The sequence below is a fragment of the Cyanistes caeruleus genome, chromosome 5 (genome assembly GCF_971803275.1).
Source record: "Cyanistes caeruleus chromosome 5, bCyaCae1.hap1.1, whole genome shotgun sequence".
Taxonomy (NCBI): Eukaryota; Metazoa; Chordata; class Aves; order Passeriformes; family Paridae; genus Cyanistes; species Cyanistes caeruleus.
In genome coordinates this window covers 5,093,367-5,106,657 of record NC_141705.1, presented here as the reverse complement: position 1 = coordinate 5,106,657, position 13,291 = coordinate 5,093,367, and the positions used below count along the sequence as shown (strand labels likewise).

At 37.9% G+C, this 13,291-nt stretch overlaps 1 long non-coding RNA gene across 1 annotated transcript; it reads left to right on the top strand.

The window, feature by feature from the left end:
• The first annotated feature begins 5,668 nt into the window (after positions 1–5,668).
• On the top strand, positions 5,669–7,631 carry LOC111929166 (uncharacterized). Its single transcript, XR_002864541.2, has 3 exons — positions 5,669–5,822; positions 6,711–6,793; positions 7,424–7,631. It is a non-coding gene; the product is annotated as an uncharacterized LOC111929166 (long non-coding RNA).
• The last annotated feature ends 5,660 nt before the right edge of the window (positions 7,632–13,291 follow it).

The following is a 13,291-nucleotide window of genomic DNA, read 5'->3' as shown; positions in this document are numbered from 1 at the left end:
CTGGAAAATGTGCTCATCATGATTGGAAGCAGGAGTGCCTGATGGACTAATAAAGAAAGAATGAACTCATGAACCTCATTTCTCAAGGAAATTAAGTAAAAAGTCCCTGGCAGAGTCTTTATTTTTCTCCTGTGAACTCTACAAGTGGTGTTAATAATGTTAATAAAGACATTTGTGTCTGCTAATATTTAACATAGTAAACACCTAGTGCTGGATGTTTGGATTGGAGGAACACAACTATTTCTTCCTTATCTATTCATGCAACTTGCTCTGTTTTCTTTTCTTTCATTCTTCTTACAAATAATATGCCAAAAGTTTTGACGAGAGGCTATTGGTGAAGCTGAATTTTTGAAAAGCTGGAGGAAATTACTAATAATAAAAATAACTAATAGCAGAACTCCTTAATGATGGATCTTGACAGAGCTTCTCTATTTGAAGAAATAATTGAGTTCTACTAAATGAGTTTCTCCTTGCAAATTATGAAGTTCTAACAATTTATGAAATTTAAGAAATGCCACATTTGTTTGCTTGTAGATTACCCATATTGAGATCATTAAAGTCTTGTGAAAAGAAGGTTATAAGTAATTTCTGACAACTTATGGCAAATTTTCATAACTGAATGTCATAATAAAATTTCAAGTTTTTGGAAAACCAAGCCACAGTGTGTAAGCAATGAGTCTAAACTCATGTTTTTTTGTGTTAAAAGACTGCTTTGTTTGTTTTTTTTCATTCTTTTTCTGATGGTCAAGATCCCAACATACCTCACTGTCTTATAGTCCATAGAATAAAAGAATTGTTCAGGTTGAAAGATTTCAAAGACCATCTTGTTGATGGTCTCATGGGCAGGGACACTTTCCACCATCCCAGGCTGCTCCAAGCCCCATCCAGCCTGGCCTTGGGCACTTCCAGGGATCCAGGGGCAGCCACAGCTTCTCTGGGCACCCTGTGCCAGGGCCTGACACCCTCACAGGGAACAATTCCTCCCTAATATCTAATCTAGATGTTACTCCTCCAGTTTGCATCCATTCCCCCTTCTCCTATCACTGCATGCCCTTATAAAAAGTCCCTCTCCAGCCTCTTTGCCTGCCCCACTCCTTTCCTTCTGAACTGCATTTCCCTCCCTTTTTCCCTGTGTGCTATGAATTCATAATGAAATTCCATTCTCAGTCTGATCCATTTGACATTTCCATGAATGCTTCTGTTTAAACATGGTTATGAGCAAGGTCCTTTCCAACCCAAATTGTTCTGTGATTCTATGATTGGATCCTGCTCTTAAACCAATAGAATACAGATTGCCAGGGTAGCAGCAGAAAGAGCTGTGAAAACAAGTCCTTTGTCTCCAATAATTTGAGAAGCCTGCCCGATAAGTTCCTCCTCAGAGGTATTGAGAAACCTCCTTATTTCCTCACTTGTAAACACTTTCATGGTTCTGCATGGTTGTGCATCTTCTCCAGAGTCTTTGGGAGCTTTTGGCTGTCCCTCATGCAAAGAGAAGGGATTTTGTGGGAATAGCAAAACTGATCCTGCAGACCTGCACCTTGGCATGTATGGTGACTTAGACTGTCAAATAAATGGTTTTGAAACAAATAAATAAATTTCATAATGGTTTTGATGATGTACAGTTTAAGATATAACTCCTTTCAGCAATGTAGTTTATTTAGTCAAAAACTTTAATCCATCCCAGTGACAAAACTCCTTCTTTACTGTGTTTAGGAGCTATTTCCACCACTCTCCACACACTTCTGGTAGGGGTATGGAAAGAAGACTGACCAAATCTTACTGCAGACATGAGTGTGTGCAAACAGTATTTGTGTGAATCTATAACAGGTTATCTGCTATTTTGCTATATATTTTGCTATATTTTATTATTTATATATTTATTGCTATATATTTTGCTATATATATGCTCCAAGAAAACTACAGCTGATATTTTAAGGAATTCTTGCTGAAGCTTTCAACATTTTTCAAGGTTTTGAATTTTGTTTTTTACTCCTCAGAGGAATAAAAACAATCCTTCAAGCAATATTCACTGTTTTGAAATGTTTTGGTTTCAACAAAGCAATGTATTTTAAATACCTCTAAATACCTTAAAGATATTATTTCCCTTTCAGATAAGTATGCCTGTCTACAATTTTTCATAGGAGTGTAAGGCAACAAAACCAATTGCCCTCAAAGTTAATAGGAATTTGTTGCCTAGAAACAATATACTTCTTTAAAACTAATTAGTTGCCTAGAAACCATACAAATCCCTAAAACTTCTGTAGTTTCAACAGTGCCTAAGTGACATGCACTGTTTTATGCAAGAAAAAAGTAAGGTTTGAAAATAAGTATAGGAATGTGCTGTCAAGGTATAAGTAAACACCAGAACACTTAGAAAGCCTTAGGATGGGGTCTGGAGTGGTTCAGCCTTGCTGTGGTTTTATACATGCTGCCTTAAAGTGGGAATATTTTAAATGTTCTGGAGTTCAGGAAGCACTCTGAGCTGGAATAGCATTGCTATTTTATTCCAGTAAAGCTGGGCTGTGCAGGCTGAGCTCAGTTATCCCTTTTGGGCTCTGCACTGATCTCCATGAAGCTGAGAAGAGCAGATCTGTGTGGTGGCCAGGGCTCAGGACAGCCCCAGGGAAGGTCAGAAGTCCTGTTGAAGACTCAATGTAAATATTTAGCAGCACAAAACAATACCTTCTGGAGCACCAGTAAACCAAATATTATACCTTACCCAGTTTACACACATCTACCATGCTTAGGGAATATTAGGGAATAGCTAATCCCAAAATAAACAAGAAAACATTAATCAAGCCTCATATAGAATTGCTACCACACTTGGTGCCATTAACTCTGAATTCACTACAACAGACTGTTTTTAGAAGAAAAAAAAAAGGAAGGGATATTTACTCTCCTTAAAAATTTTCATCAGAATTGTCAGAATTCATCAGATATCAAATGAATGTTTCACTGCAATTCCATTCTCACCTTTTAAGAAAAATGACATCCCTAAAGTGGAGTTAAGGCTGAAAACCAATGATATGAAGGCATTAAGTTATTTTTTTGCTCACCTGAGCAGTCTGTGGAAGATGTCAACAGAAGTTTAAGATCCACTGGGACTTTGAGAGCACTGAACAGTAAACTTCTATTTTAAAATCCACTGCAGTACCAGCACTGTATATCACACACAAATCCATGCAGCTGCTGAATTCACATCAGGGTTTATCTGGCACTTGTTTTAAATGTCCAGTGTGCATCCAGCCTTTCTTTCAGCTGCTCTTCTAACAAGGTACACTGGGGGAACAATGACAGCAAGAATCTTGGTTTTCTCTCGTGGGGCAAGTGAGTGGAGCTTCACAAATTTTATGTATTCACCTACTTACCTATTATTTCTTTCTTTTACCATGAGAGATCCAAGCCTGGCAAAATCCATTTTAAATAGGCTGCTGCTCTAAAAAAAAAATGCAAATGATTCCATTAAGGACACACTTTATTGTTTACTGCTGAAGTTGCTGCATTAAAAGGAATCTGTATGAAAAATAATGAATGGGAATCAATATCTACAAAAACTATTTCAACTAGCAAAGATAAATGGTTTTCTAGCTGTTTGTGCTGAGCTGCTGTGCTGAGCAATACCTGTATTTATATTCAGTGCTGTCTAAAAAAAGGGCTCTGAAAATAAACATTGGGAAAGTAATCACCTGAGATCTGACACTTTAAAACTAGTGGTAAAATTAGTATTCTGAAGTCATGAAGCAACATTATATGTGACTGAACAGCTGCTGTTACTGGGATACACTGATTTATCACCTCCTGCAAGGTGCAGAAGTAAATTCAAAAGGTCTACAATAAAATTCCATATGACAAAAAATAGAATTTAATTCAATTCTTTTTATATTGTAACATTTAATATCCAGAAATTGTACACAAAAATTATTTTAGAAAATAAATTTTTAAATCAGATTATTCAGGCTGCTAAAAATCCCTTCCCCCAAAATAACTGGACAAACCGGGTATGGCATTATTATTCTCTAAAAAAATGACATTTTCAGAAGCCTCACAACATTAAACTTTATTGTTATTATTATCATGGTGAAATGTTTTTAAACATGCTAGGTGTCATTTATGAATGCCTCAGAAAATAAAACTACTCACAGGCTAAGTAGGTTTTGAATGTGTTTATTTCTTTAACTTCTTTACTCAGAGATAAATCTTTTTCAGGTAAATTTTTAAGAGAATGTAGAACAAATCCCACCTACCATGACAAATTAAATTACACTTGAACCTAGGAATATTTACTTCACCAGAAATGCTTTAATCTAATGAATTATGAAGAAAAAGAATGTTCAGGTGTTGAGTCATGCCATGATTGTCTTCTTTCCAATCCCAGACCTGAAGAGTTATTCAACTCTGTATTTTTACATTTATGTTTTATTCTTTTATTTACAGTCACAGTGAAAGAGCAATTGGAGACCAATACAGGATACATCAGTAAACTGAGATACAAAGAAAGCAAGAATGCTGAAACAAAGGAAACATGTGATTTTAGAGAAATTCATCAGACTGTGTACAGTGGGTCCCTTCTGTGACAAAACCTTTGACTATGGGAACAACTGAATATAAGTTCTTTTTCCTCTTCTCAGAAGAGTAGATGATGGGGATAATGGGAGGTGCAGTCTCAGGTGTTAGAGCCATAGTTATTGCAGGTACTGGGCTGGGAGACCTTGTAAAATCCCAGAGGGAGGTTTATAGCTAAAAGTCACCAAAACTAAGGATTGTGCTTTGTTATTGATCATTTTCCCTCAGGGAAAAAATAAGAACTTATACTTTTAATAAATGTTTCATTTTTTTTATTTGATAGAGTTTTTAATTTTACTCTTTTAGCAAGTTGAGGCAAAACAGATCAATCTTAGTCCTGAAAGACAAATATTGGTCTTGGCAGCTAAGCTAATCACACAGCCCTTCAACAATTGCAGGTGATTTCATAGAATCATAGAATGGTTTGGACAGGGACATCCTCCACTATCGCAGATTTATCAGAGCCCAATCCAATTTGTATTTGGACATTTCCAGGGATGTGGCAGCCACAGCTTCTCTGGGCACCCTGTGCCAGAGCCTGACCACCCTCACAGTAAAGAATTTCTTCCTGATATCTGACCTAACCCTGCCCTCTGTCAGTTTGAAACTCAGTCTGACATTGCTCCTGTCCTGTCACTCCAGGCCTTTGTCCCAAGCCCCTCTCTGGCTCTCTTGTAGCTCCTTTAGGCACTGGGACTGTTTAGCAGGAATGTGAAGCTGTTTCAAAAGTGTCATGGCCTTAGAGGGGGAGATTTAAGGGAGTTCATATTTTTATGTACTTTGATTATTTTTTTTCAGTAGGGAATTAAGCCCTTGAAAGAGAAATATTTTCTTGTGATAGTGCTGGATCCTGCCCCAGCTTCCCCCTGCATTCCAGCTGGTGGAGAGGAGCACTGCTGGGTGGAGGAAGGTGTGAGACAAGCTGTAAGGAATCACAAGTTTAATGCAGGCTGGAAATAGTTAAGTTTTGATGGCTCACAGATGTCAATTTTCAAACATCCTTGAAGCACACACACCTGAGAATGGCTGTGCTGGGGTGAAGACTTCTCTTGCCTTCGAAACAAAGGGACTGCTCGAGCTCACAATTGGTGTCTGTGATCAATTTTCCAAACAAAGGCACTCAAACCACTCTGCTCAGAGTCTCTCTGAGTCTCAGAGCCCTCTGCCCACATGTCTTATTCCAGCCCTTCAGTCTTTACTCAGACAAAAGTTTTACTTGACCTTGAGGGCAGTTTTGCAGAACAGGAGGCTGCAGAGAGGTAACTTCCATCCCTATTAGGGCTGCAAAGCTCACCAACTACCTCCTTCACATTCCCTTAAATTTCACCAAAGGCTGTAAAAAGAAGAGTTTAATTTCTTTGACACACACTGCTTCAGTTGCTGGCACGACAAGTTGTTTCTCACTGAGGCTCTCTAAAATACTATTGATTTTGGCAGGATGGCTAAAATGAGCTCCTGTCTGCTTCTTATCATCTCCCAGAGACAATGGAAGACAGCTATGGACAGCATCCAATCTGCTTTGGAATCACAGGGTTCTCACTGGCAATTTCAAATAATGGGCAATGCACTCTTCGTGGCTTAGGTCCAATTTTGTTTTGTCAAAGAACACAACTCTTCTCTTTTGCCACTTTGAATAAGATGACTCATGCTGCCTTGCCATTTTCAGCTTCTTGAGTGAATTATACCTGGTGTCATTTTTAACGTTTTTCTATAACTAAATAGACTCTGTACCCAGAAAATGTGGCTCCCATATCAGAAGAGCAAAGGAGAATTTATTGTTCTCTATCTCATAAAATTATTTTGTCTTTTGTGACACAAATACAGATAGAAATGATTTACTCTTTCTTAAGTTTTTGAAGTCCTTTCAGTGGTGAAGTTTCTTTTGTGAGAACAACAAAATGAAATATGCAGGAACAAAGAACAGAAAAACACCACTTTGCTGACAACTTTGTGTAAATTTGTACAAGTCACAAACAATAGAATCTATGATTTTCTCTCTTCCTGATAGGCATTTGTTTTATTTGATTATCTCTTTACAAGAGATTTTTTTATTTTATAACTGTAAAAATGAGAAAAAGTTTGCAGGCAATGTTTTGCACAGGACTGAGTGATCTCTGTGCTCTTCAGCAGAGTTTTCTCCTCTGTAGAATGACAGGTTTGACATCATGATGGACACATAGGCTCTGAATAGACAAAAGGCAGGAAAATGACAACAGGACCAATTTCTCTGGTTTGTACCATGGACTCAAGTTGTTATGTCATCTACACCAGGATATGAGTAAGGATTGAAGAACATCCTTACTGTGAGGATGGTGAGGGTCTGGCACACGTTGCCAAGAGAAGCTGTGGCTGCCCTATCCCTGCAGGTGTTCCAGGCCAGGCTGGATGGGGCTTGGAGCAACCTGGGATAGTGGGAGGAGTCCCTGATCATGACAGAGAGGTTGGAACTGGATGGGCTTTCAGGGACCTTCCAACCCAAGCCTTTCTATGACGATTCTATGATGAACGTGGCTGTTTGTTATGATTCAACTGTAATATAGTGAGAAAATATTACTGTTTTGTCTTTTATTCTTTAGTTCAATTTATAAATGCTCAGCTGGGTGTCTGGGATTCCCAGTTATTAGAGAAGACCCTGGAGTGGTTGGTAGTTGGAATAAAAGCAATTAGAATGAATAAAAGTAATGACAGAGGGAAGGAAGCCTGTAAATCCTTTAGCAAAGAGATGAGACCTGAAGTCCATGCAGTGTTAATCTAAATGAAGCACACTCTAAGCACAGTGGAAAGCTTGGTCTGCAATTTTTATAACCCTTTGATACACCAGAGATCACATTTATCCCTTGTCTTCATTCTGATTTTGCAGCTCACTAACTTCACAGGAAGTCAATTTGGGAAACATTTATCAGCCTGAAGACGAGCTGGGGAAGATCTCACTGGGGAGAGATGATGATGACTTGGCCTCCTGGCAGTCCCTACCAGAACCATCGTCTGCGCTGTGTAACCAACCATATTTTCACTGAACATCAGAAGTTTCACTCGTATTTTACTGAACAAAAACTCTGCCTGCATTAGCTCTTGTTGTGTTTGATTTATTGATGAGGACAAGAGAGTGCTTTCCAAGGACAACACAGAAAGTTTGGAGAAGCCAGAGCAGCACCAGTGCTCAACAGGGCAGAGACCACAATGCCACAACAATGCTCCAGTGGCAATACTCAGTGGCTACAGGGCAATATCATGGTGAGAAATGGCTCCTGAGACCAGCCCCTTGTGGTTTTTAGGTGTTCACTTTTGGGGGGTCACACTGTGATTTATTTTAACCCTGTAGTTTCCCCCATGCCATGAAACTGTTGTACATTGCAGCACATCTGCTGCCATTTAGGAATTTACAGCTGCAAGTTACTTTTGACACTTGAGATGTCTCCTCTTTGACTGCAGCCGTGGGGATAAAACCCAGATCACCTTGCTTATGGTGGCTGTTTATATTGTGGGAACTACTGATGTTCTTAGTGGGATCCCACAAGTGTGCCTTGGGTGTATGTGAGGGCTGTGCTTTGGGCCCAACTCCAAAGTCACTTTGCTGATCACACAATAAAACCTTCGGGACCAAAAAGGCACTGACAATATAAAAAAACCCCCGTTGCATTAAAGTATATGACAAATTAAACATCTTCTACATTGTTTTTTTTTCAAACTTTCTGATGCACAAACACATAACACATAAATTATTTACATTAAGGGAAATATGTAACATAACACTGTGATCAATGTGGTAGAGACTCTAAATGATGTCTCTGTGTAAAAAAGTCCCTTGAACAATTAGGGGAAACTTCTTTTATTAACAGCCTTTTGAATTCACCCTCTTTATTTCTCCTTTATAAGCCATTAATGGATATGTCAGCTAAAAAAGTAACCCCACAAGAATCAGCTTTGGAAAAGATAATCTGAGATCATCTAAGTTCACTGCCATTAGTGTGGAATTGTTCTCTATAGCATTGTCTCTATAGCATAATTTTGGGTAACTCAATCACAAAATTATTTTTCTGTTTCTCCATTGGCTTCATCATTAACTAGCTGAATAGTTTAAAAAAGAAATGAAAGGGTTTTTTAAAAAATCTTAATTCTATTGCTTTTGATTTTCTATAGCCTATCATCTTGCATGACCTGTAGCTTCTTTATGTGTATTCATTATAATGATTTTTCAACTGTATTGTTGCAAATAGGGACCAGAAAGCTAGATTAGTTTGTGGAGTTTGTAAAATTTAATTAGAAGACATAATTTTTCTGTTGATATTGGAAAATTTAATCAAAATTCTATTTAAACACACACACGCATATATATACACACAAAATACACACACCACTGTTCAGTCTGTTCTAATGGTAAGATCATGAAGCTTAGGCCCTATTTCTATTTTCAGATGTGAATTATAAATTATAAAATACATATTCATGAGATTATTTCTGTTTGTTCTTTCATCCAGTTATCTGGGAAATGCTCAGTGACTGATATGAGCATTGGAGAGAGCAGCAGTCCAAGAAGTTTCTTTCTGACCTTAGAACCACAGGGTTTTCACAGCAGGAAGAGATGTGAATTCAGACCATAAAATACTTGCAGCTTCTGTGAATCACTTTATTTTCAATGGGAAAAATGTAAGAAAAGCAAGTAAAAGGTTTATGGTAACTCCTGTTCTGTACTGTCCTGTAGTAGAGCATCTATTTCCAGGCTACCCCCAGAGCCTGGCAGGAGATAAACAGAAGTATCTCCATAATTCTGCTAATTGGAGCAATCAAAAATATGTCTGCACCATTCTCACTTAGTCCATGGTTAAATCTATTGTATTAATATTCTATTTTTATTTCCTACATTTTTCCTATATTTTTTTCCTCTCTAATTCATCTGTGAGAACCCATTAACTCAGAGCCCAAAGCAGTAAGGATAGACTTTGAACCTTAGCTCAGCTTCCATTTCCATTGTTTGTGTAATTATTCTTTAATCACTTTTTAGGCATCAAAAACCACTGGATCTCGATTATTTGGTCTAGGAAATGGTGAGGACAGAGATATTATGTCCCACAGGAAAAAGATGAATGAAATGACTGTCTAGGTTTAAGCTCTCTGAAAAAAAAACAAACCAAAAACCAGAGGATACCCATCCTGATTATCAATTCAACCCCAAATTTGGGTTAATATTTCATCTTTTTATGAAACCTAAGTACAAATTCACCTACACTTTCTCACAAACTTGTTAATTAAGCACTCTTCCTCCTCCCATTTAGTGAATAAGACAACTGAAGATGACTTTATTTACCCATTTTCAATAACATGGCAGTGCTGGTGGACAATTTTCTGTAGGAATCTGAATTTCTGCTGTAACCTTTGCAAAGGAGACAGCAAAGCCCATGCTTGTCATCCTTAGATTAAAAACCAAATTATTGTATTACATCCTACTAGGGCATAGTTATCCCTGATACAGAGACCACATTTACCAGGAGATAATCACATTTCCTGTAAATGTGGCAGCTCCTGAGCTAATGGCAGTGCTATTACCTAAATATGTTACCCATTTCAGCTAATTAGACCTGCAGTAAAAATGAGAATTGCCACACCCATCAATGTTGATGGGAGAAACACAGCTCCTATAGCAGCTCCAGCTTCCCTGTGTGCATTTGGCTGTATTTGTGCTTCCTGTACACCTGCTAACCTGCCAATAAAGCTTCCACAAACTTACAGTTTCACATTGCTTATGTGTTGTGATAAATCCATCCTAAATCTGAGGGTGTGGGGGATAACTGTCTAATACATCTCAAAGAACTTTTTTCTTTGTTTCTTTGTTTTGTTTTGTTTTGTAGGCTCGGTTTAAAAATAATCTCCAGTTTTTAAACTTTTTTTCTCCTCATGATTTAACAAAAAAAATCCCCATATTATTCTTGGTAATCCTTCCCATTACATTGCATAAGTGGTGATTTTATGCTATTATTTTCTGTTGGTGTCAGCAATCAGCCAGGCCATGTTTGGTCAAGGAGCAGGTGGAGTTTCACACCACAGCACCAGCAAGGTTGAGGGATTTTTCTGGGAAGATTTACAATAGAGCAGAGCTCACTCTGAAAGAGAAAAAAGCACTCATGGGTAAAATAAAACATTACTGAAGTTTCAGGTTAACAGTTAATGATCACACAGTTCTTTGCAGGCAATTACTGCAGTCTTTTTAAAGCCCCTTTTGTGGCTGCTGAAGGGGCCCTTGGAGGTTCCTGTACTACTGATACCATTTCATCAAACCATCACTTTGCTTGCATCTGAAAATGCAAAGTTTAACACTCTCCTTTGGAGATTATTCAATGTAATATTCTCCCTCATAGTCATTCAGCTGAGTGTGACTTATTTCTGCAATGCAGCAATGTCTGAGAACACTGATACAACATCTGAGCACTGAAACTGGGATCTCTGAACAAGTTTAAAATGTATGTGCAAAATTTATCTATCACTGGCAGTCCTGAATAAAAAATACCCAAACCTATTTATTGCATTATTTTGGGTTTTTTTCCTTCTCTCTAGGTTCATATTCAGCAGAGAATTGTTTAGGTAATGACACTAAGATAACACATAACAAAGACCAGTCCTGCACTAAAGACTCACAATAGAAATGCAGTCAATGGAAAAAGCTGATAGTTGTTTCTGTACATGAATTTAGACCCAAAATAAACTCATCATTTCCCTAAGGCGACAAGAAGTCTTTAGAAATGTTCATTGTTCATCACATCCTTTCACATGGGCCTTGCAAATGGAAGAAACACAACCAATAACAATCCTCTGTCCTCCTGAGTGTGCTTTTATCCTGGTGCATCACCAAATTGTGTTTTCTTCCAGGTCTCAAATGCAATTTTCCATGGTACCTGGGGGCTGACAGGCTGAGACAGCTGCTGGTGCTCAGCCTGGAGAAGGGAAGGCTCCAGGGAGAACTTGGACACCCTGCAGTGCCTGAAGGAGAGCTGGAGAGGGACTTGGGACAAGGGGTGGAGGGACAGAACAAAGGATGAATGGCTTTAAAAAAGAGGACAGGTTTAGATTAAATCTTGGGGAAAAATTATTCCCTGAGAGGGTGGTGGGGCCCTGGCACAGGGTGCCCAGAGAAGCTGTGGCTGCCCCTGGATCCCACAGGGATCCCACAGGATCCCACTGGATCCTGGCCAGTGTCCAAGGCCAGAATGGATGGGGCTTGGGGAAACCTGGGGTAGTGGAAGGTGTCCTGTGGAAGAATCTTGTTTAGAAGCCTTATATCTTATGATTTAGGTACTCAAACTATCTAAAAGCATCCAGTTTGCTGGAAGGAATATAAAGTATCCAAGGGGTTGCCTAGTGAAGGCTGGAAATGATCTTGTCTATATTTTGTCCAATTAATCACACTTCAGCTGTCCCATGAATGGCTTTCCTCTTACAATAAGATCAGTTACAGAGACTGAGTTTTGTACTAACAAAAGATGAGGAAGACTAAAAAGAAAGACCTTAAAAAAAGTTAATATCTGAAGATCAGCCTTAGCTTACAGTTAAAACAGTGACACACTCTCCTGAAAAATCTGAAGAGATATTTATTGCAAGTTGAACAGCAACTTGTAAATAAAATTTAGAGATTGATTTTCAATGGACTTAAAAACAGGGATTTCATCATTCCAGATAGAATTCTCACCAAAGCCCTTGCACTACATAGTGCCATATTAATATGCATGCACAGGCACAAACATATGTCACACACAAAATGCCACCTGATATGAAAATCACAGTGTACTACTTTTTCTTTTCCACTTCTTCTGGAATCACTTTTTAAAAGAGTATTAACATTAACATTTGGAGTTTCCATCCATAGATATATTCTACATTTATTTTACTACTTCAAGAAAATGTAAAACAGTTTAAATATACTGTAATGCTCAGAAATCCTTTTTTGTGCAAATGTACAGCTTCTAAAATCTTTCTTGTAAAAAGATTCACACAATTTAGGTCAAAATACTGGATTTATAACTCAGTATTTATTTTTTTATTCTAACCCATTTTATCTTCTATAGATCATTTGATAATCCATGAGCATCCTGAAAAGCAAAGCGACTTTACCTCATCCAAGGCAAGTGAGGGGATTTTATTCTGAATGTAGTGAAGTAAAAATATGAACTGATAAACTATGGTATTCAACATTAATGGATTAAAAGGGAAATAAATGTTGCTCTCATTTATGTGACTTTAGTGTTTCATTTTATATGATCCATTAGCTTTTCTTTTCCTGCTTTGGTGTGGCTCCAATGAAGACAATATAATCAGCTGGCCCATCCATCCATGCATTTTGAATCATTGACTCGTTTCTTTGGGGAAGAAAGTAGTGACAGTTTCATAAGCACAAGTTTTTATTGTTCAAGCATCCCATACCACAGAATCCCTTGTTGTGATCTCCTGAGCTACTTGGAACTTGTGCTGCCTTTGGAGAGATCAAGGAATGAGTGAATCCATGTAGTTATAATTCTTTGGAGCATGGTAGTAAAATAGTTTGGAAATGACCATAAATTATTTAGTAGTTAATATAGTTAATATAAAAATAGGAATAATGAGAAAAAACACAATTGTTTCAGTCTGGTGAATCAGCAGAATGAAAACAAGAATTTAGTGTAATTTTTTAAACCCTGCTTCTGGTCATTTGCAGTGATTTTCTCTGTCCACCACACTGAGCACTGTCCCAGGGAAAGGAGCC